Here is an 11,143-nt window from a genome sequence, read left to right on the forward strand (position 1 = left end):
AAAAGTCACTTGGCAATTAACTTTATCACAAGCTCTAACGATTCCTTAAAACAAAAGACTAAAATACTTCCAGGGATTGTTTCTTTCTTTAAGCAGATGAAAAGTACAAATGTAAACTAACGGGACAGGAAGTTTTTATTCTGTGACATTTATTTTAAGTACAAGAGTAATATACGTCCACTGTAAAGAACTTGGAAAACAGAGGAAGAATAGAATAGAGATCACATGCCCAGAGATAACAACTCACAACATTTTGGTACATGTCTTTCCAGTCTTTTTCTACACCCACCTCTCTTCACACACAGACACACATACACCTTTTCTTTTTTAAACAGTTGCCATGATAATTTTACAGGCCGCTTTTCCACAACCGTGCCACCAGATAGACTTCCCAAACAGCCTAGAAGCATTGTACTCATTACGTAAGCTTCCACTCCTGCAGAGACACTGACGCACAGGCAGCTAAGTGTCTTCTGGAACTGTTGGTCAAAGGACATGTGTCTTTGAAAGATTTCTGATATGTTACTGCCTGTGTGTACCAGTTCCACACAACCTAAAAGACTTTTTTAAGTCTTTGCCAATGTGATGTTGGAAACTGTCTTAATCTGATTAACTTTATGTTTAATGGCCATTTTTACTTTGATGAAGTGTCCGTTTCCTTTGCCTATTTTCTAAGGTGGTAATTTTCTTCGTGTGTGTGTGTGTGTGTGTGTCTTTTAGAGAACATTTACTTTAGTTTGAAAATTACTGACAAAAGCAATACTTTAAGAGAAGAAACCTGGAAAGCGCAGAAGAGCACAAAGAAAGAAAATCACTCTCAGTCCTATCATCCAGAAATCATGTATGTCCTTCCACATTTTTTGACAAATATACATACCAATACAAAATCTTTAATAGTATCATCCTGTGTGTTATTTGGTTACCTCGTTTTTAAACTTAAAATAAATCACATTTCGCCCTGGCCGGTTGGCTCAGCGGTAGAGCGTCGGCCTAGCGTGCGGAGGACCCAGGTTCGATTCCCAGCCAGGGCACACAGGAGAAGCGCCCATTTGCTTCTCCACCCCTCCGCCGCGCTTTCCTCTCTGTCTCTCTCTTCCCCTCCCGCAGCCAAGGCTCCATTGGAGCAAAGATGGCCCAGGCGCTGGGGATGGCTCTGTAGCCTCTGCCTCAGGCGCTAGAGTGGCTCTGGTCACAACATGGCGACACTCAGGATGGGCAGAGCATCGCCCCCTGGTGGGCAGAGCGTCGCCCCGGTGGGCGTGCCGGGTGAATCCCGGTCAGGTGCATGCGGGAGTCTGTCTGACTGTCTCTCCCTGTTTCCAGCTTCAGAAAAATGAAAAAAAAAAAAAAGTCACATTTCTCCCTAACAGTAGACAGATTCCTAAAGCATGTCACTTAATAGTTGCAGAACCAACACTTGTTTGATGAACCCAGTATTTCCAGGCATTCTGGTTATTTCTTTGCGCTTTCTTTTGCAACAACAAATAATACTGCAATGAAAATCCCTAAACACACATCTTATCCAACCATTTTTTTTTCCCACAGAAAATTCTAGATGTAAAACTGCTTGGTCAAGGAAAATGCACTATTAATGATTTCTGTAAGAACACACTGCCAAATTTTCTTACCAGGAAAAGTGCAAAAATACCTTTTCTCTGTGCTCTCATAATCTTTCTACATGGTGTCATCTTATATGTGATGTTTTATTTTGCATCTGTGAGTAACTTGAGCAGTGGTATAGCACTCTGGTTAAGAGCACACAATCTGATGTCAGTCCAAGCTGGGTTTAAACACTGGACAATTTACTCTGCTTCTCTAAATTTGGTCTTCTCATCTGTAAAATGGGGCTAGTGGGTCTTCCCCACAGGTAATTTAACTCACAAAGGTTCGTGACAGCCTGACCAGGTGGTGGCGCAGTAGGTAAAGTGTCGACCTGGGACGCTGAGGACCCAGGTTTGAAAGCCCGAGGACACCAGGCTGAGCACAGGCTCACCAACGTGAGCATGGCGTCACCAGCTTGAGTGTGGGATCATAGACATGACCCCATGGTTGCTAGCTTGAGCCCAAAGGTGGCTGGCTTGAGCAAGGGGTCACTGGCTTGGTTGGAGCCACCTGGTCAAGGCACATATGAGAAGCAATCAATGAACAACTAATGTGCTTCAACTACGAATTGATGCTTCTCCTTTCTTTCCCTTCCTGTCTCTGTCTCTCGCTTAAAAAAAAAAAAAGGGTTCATGACAAATAATAAGCGTGGATTATACTGCTCATCTCTTTTTGAAATAATTCTCAATATCCCATTTCATGATTTTGGCCCTGAATTCCTACTGTCTCATAGTAAAGTGATGGCCACTGTTTTCGTATTGGGCTTGCCTGATAGAGCTTTGCCCCATCCTTTTGTCTTGGATAACTTTTACTTCTTACATGCTTGCAACCCCTCTGTAGGACTAACATAAAAAGTATTTTTGCTTCAAAACTCATTTTTCTCCAGCACACTGATCCATCTCTCCTGGAAAATATGGCAATGGGTTCGAAGGGGCCTTTGGGTACATGATGTGACAGGGTCAGACAGAAGGACGACCACAACCACACACTGTCAGAGTAGCAGAAGTGTATTTACATGGCAGTTTTGAGCTATAGCTTCTAAATACTCGGTAATTAACACTAAAAATTGACATTAGTCAAAACAACACAACTTCATTCACTATCGTAATTTCTAGGAAAAACAAAATACTTATTTCAGGCTGCTAACAGCCCTAACACGGACATCTTCAAGCCATAATTAATTAACGTTTTGTACATTTCTAGACACACTTTCATTGTTGGAGTCATTTTCCATATAGTTATTTCAGTTAATCTCTACAACCTCATAAGGTAAGTGGGGAAAGTAGTATTATTTCCACTGAAAATGCAAGAAAACAGGCTTGGAAAGGTTTAGGGACCTGTCCAAATTGGTTCTTCGAACCATCCACCGTTAGTTACTGGTGGAATCAATGGTTCGGAGATAAGTTTCCTGACCCTTAGAGTCCTGTGGGAATTCGCGGAATTATCTTGATAATGAACAAAGTCAACGTAATGTGGCCTGTCAAGGGTTATACGTTTTTCTCTACTACGTATTTCTACTAAAACTTCAAAATTTGGATGTTTTCAGAGAAGGAAAATGTGTTCTGATATTTGATCGGCCTCTTTAGAAGCCAGAGGGGGAGAAAAATCAACTGATTTCATGTGATTTACTCAATGAGTAAGAAAAGAAAGATTTTAGTGTTCCTTCAGAACAACACATGACAACAAGCTGGGGCACAACCCTCATTACTGAACATCTTCTCCAAACTACAGTTTACCTAATCTTGGAAGCCACTGGGTGAGTTGTACCTTTCCAAACTTCCCCGGGCACGGTCTCTCCACTGCCCACTCTTACAGAGATCACCTTCCTTGTATTCCCCTCGTTCTGACAGATGGTAAACAACAGCTGACGATCTTCCTTCAACGTTTCAAGAAGTCTCGCTTGGTCCCGTATGAAGCGGAGCTGCTTTCTCTCCTGAAAATCAGGAGAATCGCGAAGGTGAGTATACACAACCCGGTTTCTCCTAACTGCTCAGCTCTGAGTAAGCTTCACCCCTCCTCCCTGTGCCCCCTCCTTGCCAGCCCCACGTCTGTCCCCCCATGTCCACTCTGACCTCCTTCTCATTCTCGGCGTCAAGCCCAGGACCTCTGCCCACTGCCATCGCCCCTTCCCACACGTGTCACACACAGGTACATGGAGTCGCTCAACCCAGCACTTATTCATGCACCGTCTGACGTCATGCTCTAGTACTTCCTCCAGCTTCTATCCCCACTCAACCACACTAAGCCCTTTGAGGCTAGGTAGCCCTCCTCTGCTGACACCTGATACCCACTCTGGCTGTTTCAACAATTCATCGGAAAAACCAAAGCAGCCACCTTACGCCACACAGAGGAGCCCTCCCATCTGAGCGCGCACAAGACGGAGCGGCGGATCGGAGCTGCGTGGCTGTCTCCTCTCCCTGTTCAGAAACACTAAGTCTAAGGGCTGCAGTGTCAATGCACCACTGTGCCCCAAGTGGCCATTTAGTCAGAGGCGGTGTTTGCTCTGAAACGCGCTGGGTAACCAACCGCCTACGCCAGCCTGTTCCCATAGCAACGACCTACCTCAGCGCTAAGCTCCCTTTCCTCCTTCTTTTTCTTCTTCTTGGTCTTTTCTTGGCTTTGACGAGGAGGAGGCTGGGAAATAAAAGTAAATCGTGACCAACGCACACGGATAACAGGAAAAGAGTGACAGATGACACCGCGGGAGGGGACACTCCCACAAGGCGGCACCCCCCACCCCACCCCCCTCAATGGGCAAGGTGTTTTCTTGCTGGGACCAGGTCCTGCTTTCTAACATATCGAACGTATTTTAAGGTCACTGGAAAACCCGAAGACGAGTTAAACGTGTTATTTCACCGTGGCGCTCGCGCACCGCAGTCTGTCTTGGGAAAAAAAACTGGAAAACGTGCTGGGGTTCGAGAACGAGAACGCCTTCGGAACGCAGAACACTGAAGTGCGTCTCAGGGAGAGAACCTGCCCCTCCATGAACTGAAATGGCCAAGCCCTGCATTCACAGCTACGTAAGAGAGAAAGACCGTAGAAAAGGAACGCCCACGACCACCTGTCCTAACAGGTTAGAGCCGCCACCACTAGGGGCTCGGGCCCTGCAGCTGCTGGCTCCCGCCCGGGGAGAGAGCAGAGCTTGCAACTCGCCGGCCTCTCCTTCAAACAAACAAACAGACAGACAGACAGACAAAGTCTGTCTATTTCTGCCCCTAAAAAAAAACGCGCAGCAGCAATTTCATGCAAAAGCTGAGCAGGTGCATCATGACGTCGCATGACTGCAAAGGCGGTGGTTACGGGGTGTCTAGGAGGGCGCAGGGCGGCTGGGCTCGTCCCCGCACGGGCCCTGCACCCCCAGCGTGCCACCCGGCCCCAGGAGGGGCCCGCCGTGTCCCCTCCAGGAGTCCCGCCACGCTACCTGCGTGCCGGGAGCCGGAGCTGCCGCCCACGCCGCCGCGTGCTCCATCTTGGCCTGGTGTATCAGCTCTTGGCCGAAGCACATCCGCAGGCAGTGCAGGTGGTAGCGCAGGGCGCGGTTCTCGGCCCGGAGCTGCGCCACCTCCCGCGTCAGGCACGGCCCCTCGGCCTGGCACCGGTCGGGCGCGTCCTGCAGCTCCTCTCTCAGGCGCAGGACCTCCGCCCACAGCCAACGGATGTCCTCCTCCTGCCGCTCCAGGCGCGAAGCCACCTTATCACTCGCCAGGGCCTTCGTCTCCATGGCGCCCGCCTCCCTCAGCAAGCGACGTCGCGCACGGTGAGGGTGCAGCAGCAGCAGTGGCAACGAGGACCAGCCAACAACTGCACATACTTCAGGGGACGCTGTGACGGCGAGGGCCGGGCTGCGCTTAAGTACGCGAGAGAGGCGGAGCTATGGAAACGGGAGGCGGGGCGACGGCGAGGGGCGGGGCTGCGCTTGAGTACGCGGGAGCGGCGGAGCTATGGAAACGGGAGGCGGGGCGACGGCGAGGGGCGGGGCTGCGCTTGAGTACGCGGGAGCGGCGGAGCTATGGAAACGGGAGGCGGGGCGACGGCGAGGGGCGGAGCTGCGCTTGAGTACGCGGGAGCGGCGGAGCTATGGAAACGGAAGGCGGGGCGACGGCGAGGGGCGGGGCTGCGCTTGCGTACGCAGCCGCGGCGGCGAGACAACGGTGAGGGTCTGGACGACGCTGACGTACGCAATAGAGGCGGGGCTGCTACGTACACAAAAGGGGCGGGGCTATGGGGAAGCGGGGCCTGGGACTGCACACCGTGGCAATGAGGTCGAACCTTGGCGCAGTGTGGGCTTAGGGGACACTGGGTGCAGGGTCCCCCTGTGGCCTCCGCCTGGAGATTGGTGGCGGGCCTGAATAAGGTACTTTAAAGGTTATCAGCTTGTCGCCATTCGTCGGTTGAAACGCAAATCATCTGGGAGGGAGCCGTCTCCCTCCCAGAATGACTCCATTCTAGCTTTTGCTATTCTTTGGACTTACATCGAACTTTGTAAGAGTGGACACTGAGAATCAGTCTTCTTTGGCCTTCATCTCAAGGCAGACCAAGTGCAGAGCAGGGGCTGCTGGACCAGGCTACCTAGGTACACATATTAAATCTGTGAGGCAGTTGCCACTTCCTCGAGGCCCGGACTAATGCCACCCATCTTTGGTAGCCCTCTTAACCATGAGCACAAACCTACCTGCAGTAGAAACACAAATTTATTTTTATTAACATTTCTAGAGGTTAGACTGTGGCACACACTGTTCTAAGCTTTTTAGAAATAGTAGCTCTAAGGCTTATAACAAGAGACACTATTCTACCCATTTATAGACGGAGAAAGGTGCACAGAGAGCCTAAGTGACTTGACCAAAGTCACATAACCACTGCATCACACAGCTGAGGTTCAAACCCGGACTATCTGGTGCCAGTGTCTTTTTAAAAAAAACATTTTTATTTATTCATTTTTTTTAGAGAAGAGAGAAAGAAAAGAGGGAAGGGGCAAGAAGCATCAACTTCCATATGTGCCTGACCAGGCAAGCCCAGGGTTTTGAACCAGCAACTTCAGGGTTCCAGGTTGATGCTTTATCCACTGCACCACCTCAGGTCAGGCTACCAGTGTCTTTTTGCTTAACATTATGATGCCTTTCAACCTTGGTCAAGTTAAACGTGTCATACCTATGATGAGATAAAAGGTAATAAATACTGTTGGAGTTCCAAAATGGATCGATGCCGTGAAGACAGAAAGCAATCACTCTGGAAAATGAAGGTTGGCAGGTGTTACCAAGGTGGAGAGGTGAATGAATGCCATTCCAGGAGCAGAGTGAGCATGACAGAAGCTCCCAGGTTTAGGGGGTCGGGGTAGGGGCCAGAGGCAAGCTATTTGCATTAAGCTCACTGGAATCACAGGCGGCTCCCAGGAGAAGATTCTGTAAATATGGCACTAAGACCACTGTACCCCTCTCACACCCTTCCGTGATCAGCTTCTGGACAGTTAGACTCTCGGGCTGCACATTCAACCTTCTGCCATCTGGTTTCTGCGCCTCCTGTTCTGCCATGACCTTTGTATTGCCAAATGCTGTGGCCCTGCTTGGCAGGGTACCCCACAAGTTTCCTCTGGCTTCTTTGCAGCTTATAACTTTCTTGGGCCCCTACCCTCCTGCACCCTAATCCCCACACCACCACTGATCTGTTTCTTGTCACTATGGGTTAGTTTGTATTTTCTAGAAACGTCTGTAAGTGAAGTCATACAGTATATTAATCCTTTTGTTTGGCTTCTTTCCCTTAGCACAATAATTTTGAGATCTACCCGTAGTGTTGGGTATATAACAAAACCACTTTTACCAAAAACTGATTGATACAAAGAACTCAGTTCCTACAGCATCCCATCAGCGTTATGACAAAAAGACATTGAACAAAATGACGTTACTTGAGGACCTGCTGTATGTTCTGTTCAACTTCTGTGAATGTAAAACTGCTCTAAGAAATAGTTTACTTCAAACAAACAAACAAACAAACGCCCTGGTTGGATAGCTCAGTTGATAAGAGTGTTGGCCTGAGCACAAAGGTTGTTTGTTGGTCCAATCCCTGGTCAGGGCATAGACCAGAACAGATCAATGTTCCTCCTGTCTCTCTCCCTTCCCTTCCTCTTTCTTTAAAATCAGTAAGTTAAAAAAAAAAAAAAAATTAAAATAAGCAATTCCTGAGAATCTGCAAAACTGAAAAATGCCACCAGATGGCAGCATTTCCTTCAGAATTTTTAGTGACAGGCCCTCGGTACCTGCAAAACTGCAAACATACCACCAGATGGCACCATTTCCTTCAGAATTTTTGATGACAAGGCCTCGCTACCTGCAAAACTGCAAACATACCACCAGATGGCACCATTTCCTTCAGAATTTTTGATGACAAGGCCTCGCTACCTGCAAAACTGCAAACATACCACCAGATGGCACCATTTCCTTCAGAATTTTTGATGACAGGGCCTCGCTACCTGCAAAACTGCAAACATACCACCAGATGGCAGCATTTCCTTCAGAATTTTTGATGTGAGGCCCACTTACCTTAAAGCCTGGCACTGAGGGTAGCAGTGGGGTTCTGGGACTGCTTCTCTAGTTCTTCATGAGGCCAGAAGTGCTTCACTATATTGTCACAGCCCCAACCCCAGGTATGGACTTTCCTGGAAATTTTAATAGGTAGGTTCATTGTTCTTCAGGTGTGGCGAGGCCAACAGTGCAGACACTGCTGTTGAAAACCGGTTTATTCATAGTCCCCAAGAGGAGGGTCAGGGCCAGGCAGGAGCCGTGGAAAGGGAAGAGAACAGGGGTGAGAGCCTTTCAGTTTTTTGTAGGGAGGAACAGGCACAGCAGGGTAGGCAGGCTCTGGAGTTCAGGGGTGTCCCCAGTTGGCTGGTACCTGGCCATGGTGGCCCAATGGTTAGGACTGGAGATGGTAGCCTGGTGCGTGAGACCCTGATCAAGGTGCAGGCTCTGGATCGGTTGGATTGCACGGGAAAGTCAAGCTTGCCAATGAGGCCTTTGCTGTCTTCAGAAGCTGGTCAGCTCCTGGAGGGACAGTCCCAACTCAGCAAGGCCATGAGACATCCAAACTTCAGAAACATGCAGGTCATGCAGTGGTGGCCTCGAGGTCACACAAAGGGTCAGGAGCAAAGGCAGGAAAAGTCTGTTTTAATCATTACCACAACCAGACCACCCCAGAGGGAGTTTTGGTTTCTGAAAAACAAATCTTCCACTGTAGGCAGCAGGAAAAATATCTAATTGTTTCTATAAACTGAATTGGCAAGAGTATTACAATAATCCCAGATATTTTTGTTAATTGCCTAACTGGGAAAACAGTAAGAACTACAAGGCCTTTGTTAAGTTGTTTCTGTCTACCAACATGTGATCTTAGGGTGACTCTTAGAAGACACAAATCACGTGGACAGCAGCTGGACCCCAGTGCTATAATTCCCTCACACGGGCACAGGAGAGGAATAGGACAGAGCACCCGTGGAGAGAACCGGTCACACGCAGACCCGCTGCAGACTGTCCTGACGTCACTCCAGGGTCTGGGAGGTCCCAGGCAGCTGGCACATGAAGCTGTCGTGTCACATTCTCACGATCCACGGCGAGGCGTCGTGCATGGCAGAGGCCTCCCACGAGCGGCCAGTAACCCTTTGTTCTAATCTGGCTTCGTTTACTGGACACCAGGCTCAGATCAGAGGACAGCAGTCATGTGTGTGGTTGGTTCACGTATCACACACGATCACACAGTTTTCCAATTTCTAAAAAATAAAGGGACACTTTCCCTAAGAAGTAGTAGCACTCGGTAGACAGCTGGATAAACGTGGGATGTGGTTATGCCACACCTGGCTGTCGCTACTTCCCTCCACTGTCTCTAGCTTTCCCGCAAGGTTGCGTCCAACCCCAAACCACGGCGGCAGGAAGGGACCGGAGGTGCAGCGCCCGGCACTGCGGCCTCCAATGCTGTGCTGACACCACTGGGCACAGACCACGTTACGTTCGTGATGCTGACAGGCAGCACTTGGGGAGCCTGGCCCAGTGATCTTTTGGGGACAAGAGGAAGGAGTTCTGCTGAAGAGGAGGCAGCCCTCTTGTGCCCCTTCCTTATCTTCTGAAGCTAATGCTGCAATGGTCATCACTTGGGCTCTCATCCCAGGCCCTCCCTCCCTGTAGAAGGCAGGTGAGTCGGGCCCCCAGACATCCGTGTGATGCAGACATCACCCACAGAGGCCCCGAGCAGCGCAGCCTAGAAGAGGGGACATTTCACCAGCTCTCCAGGAGCCACAATGGTCAAGAGGGGGCCAGGACCTGGTTCTATCACGGCGAGTCAGTGGCACAGAGAGATAGATACACAGTCAGCGGCACAGAGAGAGAGGGAGAAGAGGAGCCGGCGGCTCTCGGAAATGCCCGTGAGGCCCAGAGAGACAATGCTGAAGGAACCTAGCGTGAGCTGGCCGGGTGCTCCCACCCCTGGTGGACGAGGGCGTATCCACCCTGTGGAGTTCCAGGAGATCGTGCCCTGGGACAGCCGCGTGGCGAGAGTGGAGTCCTTCCTGCTGACGCTTTTCTCCGAACGTCTGGAGGCTTTCTGTTCCTTCTGCTCTCACCTGGAGGAGTTCTGCCCTTACCTTCTCCCCGGCCTTTTCCTTTATTACCAAGGTAAGATCCTGGTTCACTCCGAAAAGTAGTGAGCTTCATCATGGTCTATAATCAAAATGCCTCGCACCCTAGCCGTAGGAATAATGAGCTTCAACACAGCATGGATTTTCATTTCAATAAAGACGTCCACTATTTCTCTCTAAACTCTTGTGAGGCAGAGAGGTAGATGTTGGTGAATCCAAATAAAAACTTACACCACCCCCAAGACCAGCTGGGGGGTAACTGCAGTTATTTACTGGAAAGATTTGCACCCTTCTTATTTTAATGAGGACTCTTACGGGCAAGGCATAGAATACATAGGTTAAGGACATCGGAGTGAGCTTTCATTCTTCAGGCCAAGGCATAGAAACGATCACGGTGCCTCCGAATGTTCACGTTACCACACGACCCAGCAGGTCCAGTCCTACATGCGTTCCCAACAGAAATGAAAGCATTTTTCTTCACGAAAACCCGTAAGAATGCTCGTGACAGCGTTATTTCTGTATCACAGCCCAAAAGTAGAAACACTTCCAACGCCCATCGACTGAAGAATGGATGAACACAGCATGGTACATCTATACAATAGAATATTATTCTGCCCTGAAAAAAGAAGGGAGACCAGACGCACATCACAACCTGGATGAACCTTGAACACCTTATGCTAATAGAGGGAAGCCAGTCGACAAATGGCCATATATGATATGAGTCTCTTCCTATGAAATGTCCAGAATAGATAAATCCGTAGAGATCAAAAGTAGGTTAGTGGCTGCCAAGGGCTGGACATCGGGGGAATGGATAGTGACTGCTGACGGGGTCCAGCATTTCCTTTGGGGGTGACAAGGGTGTCCTGAAATTACATGGTATGGTTGTTGAGCACATCTATGAACACACGAAAGACCAATGAACTGGAT

The 11,143-nt window shown here is 49.2% G+C and overlaps 1 long non-coding RNA gene and 1 pseudogene across 1 annotated transcript; one reads left to right on the forward strand and one right to left on the reverse strand.

Annotated features, from left to right (window-relative positions):
* LOC136311151 (threonine--tRNA ligase 2, cytoplasmic-like) overlaps nucleotides 1-5,446 on the reverse strand; it is a 35,870-nt pseudogene extending 30,424 nt beyond the window's left edge.
* On the forward strand, nucleotides 4-2,248 carry LOC136310612 (uncharacterized). Its single transcript, XR_010726590.1, has 2 exons — nucleotides 4-965; nucleotides 1,371-2,248. It is a non-coding gene; the product is annotated as an uncharacterized lncRNA (long non-coding RNA).
* Nucleotides 5,447-11,143: the final 5,697 nt, after the last annotated feature.

Source organism: Saccopteryx bilineata, chromosome 7 (assembly GCF_036850765.1).
Source record: "Saccopteryx bilineata isolate mSacBil1 chromosome 7, mSacBil1_pri_phased_curated, whole genome shotgun sequence".
Taxonomy (NCBI): Eukaryota; Metazoa; Chordata; class Mammalia; order Chiroptera; family Emballonuridae; genus Saccopteryx; species Saccopteryx bilineata.